This window comes from Delphinus delphis, chromosome 1, assembly GCF_949987515.2.
Source record: "Delphinus delphis chromosome 1, mDelDel1.2, whole genome shotgun sequence".
NCBI lineage: Eukaryota > Metazoa > Chordata > Mammalia > Artiodactyla > Delphinidae > Delphinus > Delphinus delphis.
In genome coordinates, this window is record NC_082683.1 from 43,538,443 (window position 1) to 43,551,534 (window position 13,092).

Genomic DNA, 13,092 nt, shown 5'->3' on the forward strand with positions numbered 1-13,092 from the left:
TAGTGTATAGAAATGAAACAGATTTCTGTATATTAATTTTGTATCCTGCAACTTTACTGAGTTCATTGATGAGCTCTAGTAGTTTTCTGGTGGCATCTTTAGGATTTTCTCTGTATAGTATCATGTTACCTGCAAACAGTGACAATTTTAATTCTTCCTTTCCAATTTGGATTCCTTTGTTTTTTTTTTTGGATTCCTTTTTTATTTTGTATTCTTTTTATTGTCTGATTGTGGTGGCTAGGACTTCCAATATGACATTGAATAAAAGTGGCATGAGTGGGCATCCTTGTCTTGTTCCTGATCTTAGAGGAAATGCTTTCAGCTTTTCAGCATTGAGTATGATGTTAGCTGTGGGTTTGTCATATATGGCCTTTATTATGTTGAGGTATATTCCCTCTATGCCCACTTCCTGGAGAGTTTTTATCATAAATCGTTGTTGAATTTTGTCAAAAGTTTTTTCTGCATCTATTGAGATGATCATATGGTTTTTATTCTTTAATTTGTTAACGTGTGTATCACATCAGAGTTGTATTCGTAAAACACATGTGACCACATCTCTCTCCTGCTGAAAACCTTTTAACAGCTTCTCATTACTCCAGGATAAAGTGCAAGCATTAAAGGTCCTTTACGATCTTCCCCCAACTCACATTTCTGCCCTTAAATCAAAGGCAGGAGCAAGGGGAGGGTAGCTCAAGTTTTGGCTATTGTTCAGTGCAAGGGAAGAGGGTAAGGCCTTATCACAAATGTTCATTTTGGCATTGAACTATATATTCCATTTTTAATGAAATATTTCAAATATACAAAAAATTATGCAAAATAATATACCCAAATTTCCGTAATATTAACATACTACACAATCATGGTATCATTATCAAAACTAAGAAATTAACATAAATGCCATACTATTAATTAAACTAAAGTCTTTATTCAGACTTTATCAGGTTTTCCACTAATGTCCTTTTTCTATTCTAGAATCCAATCTAGGACCCTACAGGCATTTAGTTATCATCATGTCTCCTTAGTCTCCTTCAATCTGTAACAGTTCCTTAGTCTTTCCTCTTCTATCATGACTTTGAGAATTATGAAGAGTACTTGTCTTGGTAGAATGTTCCTCAATTTGGGTTTGTCTAAGGTTTTCTCATGATTCAATTAAGGCTATGGATTTTGGAGAAGAGTATCACAAAAGCTATGTGCCCTTTTCAATGCATCCAATCAGGCATACACAATACTGATACATCCTATTACTTGTGATATTTATCTTGATCACTTGGTTAACATGGGGCTGCCAGGTTTCTCCGTTGTAAACTTACTATTTTTCCTTTTCTAAAAAAATATTTGGGGAGATATAATTTGAAGCTATGCAGATACCTTGTTTCATCTTAAATTTTAACGCACTAATTACAGTATTTATTAGTGGACCTTGCTTGATGCAGTTAATACTTTGATGTTCTAATGTGATTTTCTAATTCCCTAATTCCTTCTACTTTTATTTACCGAAATTCTTCTGTAAGGGAGACTATTTCCTTCTCCCTCATTTGTTTATTTATTCAATCATTTATTTATATCAGTAAGGACTTAGTGATTTTATTTCATTCTTTGGGTTATAATCTAAATTATGATTATTTATTTTGTTGCTCAAATTATTCAAGTTTTGGCCATTGGGAACTCTTTTGGTTGGCTTCTGTGTCTTTTTGAAATGTCTCTATCCTAGCACCACAAGATGCTCCAGGCTCATCTTGTATTTTTCCAGCCCTGGAATCAATCACTTCTCCAAGGAGCACTGATTCTTTTTATTGAAAACAGGTAATTAGAAACAAAGATCTGGGTACTAGATGTGATCATTGCTACCGGGGTATTACTGCTTCTAGGTGCTCTAAGCAGACAGAGCTAGGAAATATTTATACGTATACTAACCCACATATACATACACATCTATATTTATTTCTACATGTATTTGATAGAGATTTTTCAAAACAAGTGTTGATACTGATAACTTTTTTTAACTTTATATAAATGGTTTCATATGTAAATATATTTTTACAACTTGAGTTTTTTTGTTCAACATTTATTTTTGAGATGTAACCATATTGATACATATAGTTCTGGTTTGTTCACTTTAACAGTTATCTTACTAGTAGCCTTTTGTGTGATAAATCCTCTGTATTTTTTTCTATGAGTCATAGAGCTGCCAACTGTAAAGATTATTGTTAGTCACCCATAGTTATTTATAGGTTGCAGGCAGTTTCCCTACAAAAAGCAAAGTTGGTTGCCCATCTCATACTTTAGGGACACTGTAACTGTAGGAGAGTATTATTGAACAGCCAGCCACTCAATTCCTCTATTAACAGTTCTTTGTGAATTATTCCTGCATATTGTGTAGCTACATCAACATGGTAAGTTGTCTTTTTTTAGTTTATTTCTTTGTTCCAGTTTTATGTTTCTTAATTTCTAGTCTGCTTCATAATAATTGTCCTTTGCAGTTACTTTCTTTATAGTTTCATTTCCACTGTATGTAATTTTTTTTTTTTTTTTTTTTTGCGGTATGCGGGCCTCTCACCATTGTGGCCTCTCCCATTGCGGAGCACAGGCTCCGGACGCATAGGCTCAGCGGCCATGTCTCACAGGCACAGCCGCTCGGCGGCATGTGGGATCTTCCCAGACCGGGGCACGAACCCGTGTCCCCTGCATCGGCAGGCGGACTCTCAACCACTGCGCCACCAGGGAAGCCCTCCACTGTATGTATTTTTATGTTGGTTTGTTATGTGGGTTTGTATGTATTTTATATTTTGTTTGTTTGTTTTTTGCCACTCCACGCAGCTTGTGGGATCTTAGTTTCCCAATCAGGGATTGAACCTGGGCCCCAGCAGTGAAAGCACCGAGTCCTAACCACTGGAATGCCAGGGAATTCCCTGTAGTTACTTACTTTTGAGGTCATTTTGTAATCTCTTAATATCCCTACAGTTTTATTTGCCATTTGCCATTTTTCAAATTCACTCTGAATTTTCTAAATTTAGATCTATTCAGGAAATAATTTAGGTAAAACAATAAGTCTAGTAAACATTGTAGAAATTTAAGTGCTACAGTTTAACATTTTTTCTATTCATAACCATTTTATGATTTGTCACTTTACTGTTTATTCAAAAATTTACCCCCAATTCTAGCTAAAATCCATCATCATAAGTGAGGATGAGAGTAGCTGTGAGAAGCTTCAAAGTGAAAAACTGGCCAGGTTGCATTGGGAGTCTTGAGGGCCTGTTTACCGCACTGCATCATATTTGCTTTTATTCCTGCCCTGGTAGCTCCATGAAAGTGTAGACATGACTGATTCATTGATGAGTCCCCAGCTAATAGCCTTGCACAAAGAAGATGTTCAGTGAGTAATTGTCAAGTAAATGGATGACTGGTTGGATGGATGGATGAATGGATGGATGGAGAGGTAGGCAAGATCTCCTCAAACTCTGGCATCAGAAGGCTTCATAGAGGACATGGAAACTGCCATTATAAGGATGGGTAGGACTTGAAAGGAATTAATGAAAGAGGAGGGCATCTGTCTACTATCATCCTTTCTCCTCACCGTCACTTGAAATGTCCAGAGGTTCCCACTAAAAAGATAGATGACCCACTGGTGTCAGTTAACAATGGCAAGGCAGAGTCAAGGTAATGGGCTCATCTGGGGTCTAGCTCTGCTCTAAGTCTCATCATCATACTGCATTGCAGAGGAGAAAGTGTAGGTTGAGAATTATAAAGTCTGAATTCCAGTCCTTACTGTGCCACTAACTCACTGTGTGACCTTGTACAAGCCATACCCCCTCTCTGAGCATCCAGTTGCTAATGTGTACAATGATAATCATTGGGTTAGAAGGGCTGAAAGATACATTCCTATTCTAAACTTCTATGAAACATCAGACTGTAGCCAACTGGGCCCCCAGTCACGGAAACATATCAAAGCATCTTTATTCAAGATTCACTCTAGGGCTGGAAAAGGACCTTGTACATGGTTGCTCTAGTCCACTTTCCCACAAGAACTTGAAGTCCTGCAATAACCTCCATAAGCAGCTCTTCAAACTCAGTTCTTACATATTTTTTGCTAACAACCCATAAAAGGAAAACTACCTGCTTGCTCATTCACGAATCCAATCAGAGGAGCATAGACTGACAAAGCTGAAAGGACTCATTATCTCCCTCATTGTACGTTTGGGGAAAATGAGGCCCAGAGAGTGACAGCGTCTTAACCTAAGGTCATTCAGCAAATTACAGGCAAATAATAAATTCTCTAGTGATACTATCAAAAGAGAGATTAATACTGGTCAAATTGTTGAATTTCACAGATGAAGAAAGAATTCTTTTTTCAAACAGAAAAGGCAAGTTATCTATAAAAAGGAATAAAATCAGATTCACATCAGACTTCTCCACAGCAAAAGTTTACGTCATTCTGAGGGAAAGTGTAACCCATGAATATTTTACCCAACTATGTTGTCAGCTAAATTAAAAAGCAACAGGTGCTTTAACAATTTAAAATTGTTAAAACTATTATTAAAATTGAAAAAATTTAAAGAATCCAGCATCCTTCTTGAAAAAAATTTCTTGATGCTGAAATCCAGCTAATCAAGACACAAATGTAAATAAAGAAAAGAAGCTATCATGAAGCATTGGTGATGAAGATTGCACCTATTTTTTAAATAATTTTTAAATAGATTTATTTATTTATTTTTGGCTGCGTTGGGTCTTCATTTCTGCTCGCAGGCTTTCTCTTGTTGTGGCAAGCGGGAGCTGCTCTTCGTTGCAGTGTGCAGGCTTCTCATTGGGGTGGCTTCTCTTGTTGCAGAGCACGGGCTCTAGGCGTGTGGGCTTCAGTAGTTGTGGCACACGGGCTCAGTAGTTGTGGCTCACGGGCTCCAGAGCACAGGCTCAGTAGCTGTGGCGCACGGGCTTAGTTGCTCCGCAGCATGTGGAATCGTCCTGAACCAAGGCTCGAACCCGTGTCCCCTTCTTTAACAGGTGGATTCTTAACCACTGTTCCACCAGGGAAGTCCCAAAGATTGCATCTATTTAAATCTAGAACTTAGCCTAAACAACTTGAGGAATTAGTGTAAACATTACGAATATTGGCAAAGTAAAAATAATAACAAAAATTAGACAGTAGGAGAGGAAATGGGAGAAGTATAGAGTATTAATCATCCTTACGATAGACAATAGTCAATATTGTCTAACATTAAAATGTGTAGTTTAAAAAAAGATGACAACTCCAATTATTTTCATAATCTTTTTTATAACTTATCATTCATCAATCCTTTCATCATTTTTTATTTGTTAAATTAACTTCAATAAGGCTTTTTAATTAAATATTTTATTTGAAACATCTTGCTCAGTGTGAGCCCTTTAAAATTACTTCTCTGTGTCAATTATCCTGTATAAATACATATAAAGATGTTCAGAATGATTTTCACCATATGTTAAAGATGTTATTTTGAGTGTTAGAATTAAGAGTGATCTGTTACTTTCTTCCTTGTGTTTTTCTGTACTGCTTGAATTTTTTATGAGCATGTATGACTATTTTTAAAGCATGATAAAATTACTATTCTAAAAAACTAAAGAGAGAAAGAGTTTGGTTCTGAGGAAATACTCCCTAACTTTTGAAAAACAGATTCCTTCAATAATATCAATATTAAAAGTTATTTTCATTGAGTGCTTACATCATGCCAAGGATTTTTCATATGGTATCTTTACTGCTCACCACAACTCTAAAGCCTAGGCATGATAGGACTTCGCTGGTGGAGCAGTGGTTAAGAATCCGCCTGCCAATGCAGGAAACACAGGTTAGAGCCCTGGTCTTCCAGGAAGATCCCACATGCCGCAGAGCAACTAAGCCTGTGTGCCATAACTACTGAGCCTGCACTCTAGAGCCCGTGTGTCACAATTACCGAAGCCGACACGCCTAGAGCCCGTGCTCCGCCACAAGAGAAGCCACTGCAACGAGAAGCCCGCGCACTGCAGCGAAGAGTAGCCCCCGCTCACGGCAACTAGAGAAAGCCCGCACACAGAAACAAAGACCCAACGCAGCCAAAATATATATATATATATAAAAAAAAGCCTAGGCATGATAACCCACAGGTTACAAATGAAACTCAGGGTGATAAAGCCTTTGCCCAAGGTCACATACCCCGAAAAGGTCAAAACCTCTCTGATTGTTTCAATTGAGCCACCACTGTGTCCATAAGAGTCAGAGTTAACTCGTAATTAAACTTTCTCTTTGACTTTCCACAGCCTCAGATTAATCTCTGGATGATTGATGGCAAACAGTGGGACATCCTCAAAAAGACTGAGAATAAGGTTGCCCCTGAAGTAAAATCTACTCTCCATAAATGAAATTAACCATCTGTAGGAAGCTAAGAGCCCCTGTGTAAAACTGTCAGAGAAGTTTGGGAGCACTCAAAACTCTCACCAAGTGGCCAAGGTGATTTGGAAGTATTCTTAAAGCTGCAGACCTAGAAACTGACTGCAATTTAATGAGCGGAAACCATATCAATTGTAACATATTCTGTTTGGAGAACATCTGTGTGACTAGAAAAAGGAGGATGGTCAACCATGGAAACTTGAAAAGGGAAAGTCATAGGTATCTCTCCAGACACTGCCCTGGGATGAGAAGTCTTAGCTAAGTAACATTAACATCATGATTTCCTTGACAAGACCTAGAAATCAGCCCTTTGCTTCATGTTAGACTTGCCTCAGCTACTTTTTAAAAAATTAATTAATAAATTAATTTGGCTGTGCTGGGTCTTTGTTGCAGCACGCAGCATCTTTTAGTTGCAGCATGTGGGCTCTTAGTTGCAGCATACGGAATCTAGTTCCCTGATCAGAGTTCGAACCCAGGCCCCCTGCATAGGGAGCACGGAGTCTTAACCACTAGACCACCAGGGAAGTCTCAGCTACTTTTTTTTTTTTTTTTTTTTTTGCGGTACGCGGGCCTCTCACTGTTGTGGCCTCTCCCGTTGCAGAGCACAGGCTCCGGACGCTCAGGCTCAACGGCCATGGCTCACGGGCCCAGCCGCTCCACGGCATGTGGGATCTTCCTGGACCGGGGCATGAACCCGTGTCCCCTGCATCGGCAGGCGGACTCTCAACCACTGTGCCACCAGGGAAGCCCTACTTTTAAAGTAAGATTCCCATTTGGGCTTTGCTGTAACCAACTAAATCAGAACCTCGAAGAGAGAGCCCAAGCATGAGCGCGTACGATATCTCCCCAGATGCTTCCAATGTGCAATCAGGGTTGAGAAACAGCTGAAGTGAGTAGAGTGTCTAAGTTCACTGATGGAGAGGTCTCTCTTGAGACTGACTCACACCCCTTGCTCTGATTCCAGGCCTACCAGGCTACCCCCAGATACTTGGCTTCCCATGAGAAAATGCACAGATCTTCTGATGTGTGCTCTGGTCTGCTTTGGGAATTAAATTGGCTTTGCAGATAGTGCTTCTTTTTTGCAAATTAATAAATGGACTTTTGGTTTATGCATCAGTCACAGTGATCTTTGTTAATGTGAGTCTGAGGGTATGTCTCTAATCTGAGAGATGCAGCCACTTTTCATGTGCCACAAAAATCAAGATTCTGAGCCTGTCAGGATGCTGGACCATGGTAATGTACCAGTCTGTGGGAATGAGTCTGAGTGACCAGCAGACCTTCCCCAGGACCACATCCTGAGCTCCACTGCAGGCCTGTTTTTCTCCACAGCCATGGTTTCTCTTTTTTCATCTCCTACCTCTGCCTAGCACAGGGCTGGACAGTTCTAGAAATTTCCAAAAGAGATTGAGAATATTAATGAAGGAATGAATGGATTCAGTGCATATGGGGGTATGTCTCTGTATTGTGGAAACTTGTGTCCAATCTCTGTCCTTAGATCAGAAGGCTGGGGTACCTGGCCAATAGTGGCTACAGCTCTAGGTTGGATGCTAATGCCAAGCAGTGTCTCATTTCAGAGGCTTTGAAAACAGGCACCTGGAATAGTAAGAGGGAGATGTACTTCTTAGCTAGCTAGCACTCCTTTGTCCTTCAGGTCTCAGATGCCATCATCTTTCCCAGAATATCTTCCCTGATTTCTCCTGATGTGAGTCATTTCCTCTTCTCTGTAATTCAATAGCCCCCTCCTGCTTTCCTCCATCATGACCATTATCGCAGTGTATTCAAATTGCCCACTTACTCATCTGTCTCCCACCATACTAGACTTGGAACTCTTGAAGGAAGATGCTGATCACCTTTGTATTCCCAAGGCATGATAATTAAAAGTTCAATACATGTTTGTTAAGTGTAGTGGACACTTGTAATTCTGAGTGTCCCGGCTCTGAATCTCCTTATGTTGAGAGACTTCTTGAGTCTTGGTGGAAGGCAGAGCCTTATAGAGAAGCAGGAAACACAAGATGATTGTTTTTCCAGCCTCCCTTGCAAGTAAGCAAGGGCATGTGTCCTCATCAGATACAGCCACCTCAAATTTGAATCAGGAGCTGGTGACCCAGAGGAGTAGGGGCCATAGAGAATCCATTCTAGTGGCAAAGTGGGAGCAGCAGCAGGCATGCTGAGTTGCCAGTGGGGCAGTGGCAGCATGCAGGATCCAGAGACAGCAGTTCCACTGGTCACAGCAGCAATGCCCTCACCAGACTGGTTTGGTGATGTGATTTGAGTTGTGGTCTAGTTACTCACTGCCTCACCTCTCTCATTCCTGCCTATTTTCCAAGGCTTCCCTGTGATTCTGTAAAATCCTCAGTGACCTTTTAATATTTTTTTTTCCTGCTAAAATCAATGAGTCAATTTCTGTTGTTTACTACTTAGAACCCTGTTATGGGCTGAATTGTGTCTCCTTCCATCAAAATCCGTATGTTGAAGCCCAAACCCCCAGTGCCTCAGAATGTGACTATATTCAGATATGGGGTCTCTAAGGAGGTGATTAAGTTAAAATGAGGCCATTAGGATGGGCCTAATTCAATCTAACTAGTGTCCTTATGAGAGGAGGAAATTTGGACACAGTCACTAGGGGCATATGTGGACAGAGGGATGACCATGTAAGGATACAATGAGAAGGTGGCCACTTGTAAGCCAAGGAGAGAGGCCTCAGGAGAAACCAAACCTGAAGACACCTTGATCTCAGACTTCTAGCCTCCAGAACTGAGAGAAAATAAATTTCTATTCTTTTTTTTTTTTTTTTTTTTGCGGTATGCGGGCCTCTCACCGCTGTGGCCTCTCCCGCTACAGAGCACAGGCTCTGGACACACAGGCTCAGCGGCCATGGCCCACGGGCCCAGCCGCTCCGCGGCATGTGGGATCCTCCCAGACCCGGGGCACGAACTCGCGTCTCCTGCATCAGCAGGCGGACTCCCAACCACTGTGCCACCAGGGAAGCCCAAATTTCTATTCTTGAAGCCACCCAGTCTGTGGTGTTTTGTTATGACAGCCCTAGCAAACTAATACAAACCCTGATTGCATTTAGTGATTGATCAAATATTTTCTGGTCAGTTACAAACCAGGCATTGGAACAAAATTACTATATGCAAACAGAGCAAGATGAGAAGGAAGAGTCAAGATGTGAAGCCAAGCAGGACCCCAGGAAAGAGTGGACTAGGTGGTGCAAAGCAGCAAGTAGGAAGGGAAGACTAGAGGAATTCCCTAACTCCAGTGGAAATGTTTATATGGAAACCAACTGAGCCTCTGGTTCCAAGGTATAACACTAATAATGGTTATAATTTATTAGTGATTACTATGTTCCAGGTTCTTTCACATGCCTATTCTCTCTACCTCATAACAATCCTTGGAGGTGGAAACTGTTATTTCAAAAAAAAAATTTATTTCCGCAAAAGAAATTAAGTTTCAGAGATGGTTAGGCAACTTGTCTAAAACTATACAGTCAATAAGGGGTAGGGCCAGGAGTCTGACATATTTCAAAGTTTGCCTGCTGAAGAAGGGATTTTAAATTGTTGGTAATGTGAAGAAATTTCTAAGAAGGAATTTTCTAATATTACAACAGATCACTTACAAGCACAATATACCTCCTAGGATCTCGATACGCGGCCCAGCTTCAGACCTTTGATACTTCTACCAGAAACTCATATAACAGAGGGCAGCCCTGTGGAATATTTTCCACAGGAAACATCTGCCCAAATATTTCGAAGGCTGCAAAGTGTCCCAAGAGGGAGGAGGGAAAGCTGAGGCCAATCATAAGCGTGGTGATAAGTCCAGGTACCAGGTGGACTGAAGCAGAGAGAAAATGCAGGCTTCCTGCTTTCCGCTCCCTCTGGAAGCATGCTCTGGTAAAATAAACTCTTTCCAAGACTCAGGTTCCCAGGTTAGTGGTCTGGTTTTCTTCTAATGCGAAGTGAGCTGTCTCTCAATCAGGGAGTGGGGGAAGGGGAAATTATTGCCAATTATACTCCATACGTAGTAGGGGAGGTTCAGACATTTCGCATTCTTACAATTAAGAGACCTCCACTTTATTCTTTAGAGTCAATCACAGTCCAGCCACAGGACAGACCTTCTTTCTTTGAGCGTTTAGAAGAGAATCAATTAAAAAAGGTTTTTTAAATCCTTTTTTGTTTAAAGAAACTGACATAATAGAAAGGACTGAGTCCCTGCCAAGAAAAGGCTTTCTGAACCTTCTTTGGCTCACATCGACAGCACTTTAAGGTCTCTCAATAAACCAAGTCACTGGTCCCAAATAGAAAATTGCTACCAGGAAAGAGGAATTTTTTTAATGGGATGTCTTTGAGTTAAATTAGAGTCTGTAATCACCCTGAATGTATTATTCAACTCATTGTTCTTTATATTTCTCCTTCACATGTGATTAATGAGAAGCACTCCCTGTGTGCCAGGCATTGTACCGGGCACTGAGGAGCCAAGGTATTAATCCACCCTGATCCTTGCTCTCCAAGGACTTCCAGTCTGAGGAGGAAATGGACAGGTACAGATGGTACAAGGCAGTGAGCAAAAGGATGGGGAAAATGGGAAGGTCTAAGGGAAACTGAGCATATAACACTGAGTCAGTAGGTTGTAAATTGGAATCTGGGGTCCCTGAGTAGGAGGGACAGCACTCCAGTCTTCTCCCAGTGATGAGTGGGGAAAAAATCCCCTTTCATTTGGGGATATAAAGGGATAGTACCACTGTTTACTAGTTGCTGTCACAAAGCAGAATCAGACATAGTTCCCTGCCTTCAGGGAATGTATGGTCTTTAGGAGAAAAGACAAGCACAAAATATTACAATCCAGATAAATGACAATATAATGTAATGAATCTGCTAAGAAAAGACATTGTAAGTCTTCAGGGAACAGGAGAGGATGCAAATCTCCTTGGAATAACTGGGAACAGCTCCACAAGGAGAAGGGACATGTTTGAGTGGAAACTTGAAGAATGTGTAAGAATTTGCCGTGAGAAGCTTCTTCCAATTGTCCATGCCGTCTTGCCTTTGAACCTTTACACATGTTGTTCCTCTACCTAAACCAGTTCCCTGTTTCCCCTTCCTGACCTGGTTAACAATACACATCTTTCTGGTAACAGTTTGGATGACACTTCCTCCTGGAAGCCTTCCTTCACATGCCCTTTCTCCATCTCACATCTAGACTGACTTACTGCCATGGTTTCCCATAGAACTGTGTACATACGCAAACGTCGGAGAGGATAGAGCTTTTGTTTATTGTGTTAGGAGCAATGAGTTCAGTATGACTGAACATAGGGTACATGGCTCAACCAAGAAATATTTGTGGAATGGATGAATGAATGAATGCTTGAAAGAACTTTAACTTCACCTATGAAAGTAGCTTCAACCAGATTATTAAATCTCTCCTAAACTCATACGTCTAGACCTTTTTTTTTTTTTTTTTGCGTTACGCGGTCCTCTCACTGTTGTGGTCTCTCCCGTTGCAGAGCACAGGCTCCAGACGCGCAGGCTCAGCGGCCATGGCTCACTGGCCTAGCCGCTCCGTGGCATGTGGGATCTTCCCGGACCAAGGCACGAACCCGCATCCCCTGCATAGGCAGGTGGACTCTCAACCACTGCGCCACCAGGGAAGCCCACATCTAGCCATTTGAACTGCCTTCATCACATTCCCCTTGTATCTACCTGATCTCTTACTCATTGTTCAAAATTAATCCCTTTTTCCTAGAATCCTTTCCTGGCAGCCCTACTCTGTCCTTCCAGTCTGGGTCAAGTGCTTACCACTATGTTATGCCTTTCTGGGGTCAGTGAGGTTAGGCAGAGAGGCTCTGGTGTCCTGATGCTGCTGTTCTCTGGATCAAAGCCCAACAATTGGAGCCCCAGATACCAAGTTGGAGGGAACCATCAAGGTCATCCTTCTCCCACACAGAACTGGTCTCCCAGCCTTCTCGCTCTTACTTGTTGCTGAAGTACCTACCCCATTGAAGGCTTTGATGGGGTGGGCATCAATGTGACCCATGAACTCCTGAATCACTCCACCTAATGACCTGTGGGCACCCCAGATCCAACTTGTTCAAAATCAAAATACTGGAAAGGGCTTGGGCTTTAAAGCTCTTTTTTATTTTTTTTATTTTTTTTTATTTTTGGCTGCATTGGGTCTTCGTTGCTGCGCGCGGGCTTTCTCTAGTTGTGGCAAGTGGGCTTCTCATTGTGGTGGCTTCTCTTGTTGCAGAGCAGGGGCTCTAGGCACGCGGGCTTCAGTAGTTGTGGCACACGGGCTCAGTAGTTGTGGTTTGCAGGCTTTAGAGTACAGGCTCAGTAGCTGTGACGCATGGGCTTAGTTGCTCTGCGGCAAGTGGGATCTTCCTGGGCCAGGGCTCAAACCCATGTCCCCTGCACTTGTAGGCAGATTCTTAACCACTGCGCCACCAGGAAAGTCCAGGGCTTGGGCTTTAAAATCAAACCGGGGTTTAGCTCTGCACTTGACTTGTTCCGTGGACGTTGGGCAAGTTATTTCAAATCTCAGAACCTTAGTTCCCTCAACTGAGAGCCCAAAGGTTTTGGAATAGAGCATGCTGTGTCCTATGCCTGTTTTAGAAAGATCCCTCCTGCAGCTGTGTGGGGGATGGGCTGGAGGGGAGAAACCAGAGGCAGTTCAGAGGCTGCTGAATAGAAATGTTTCCAATT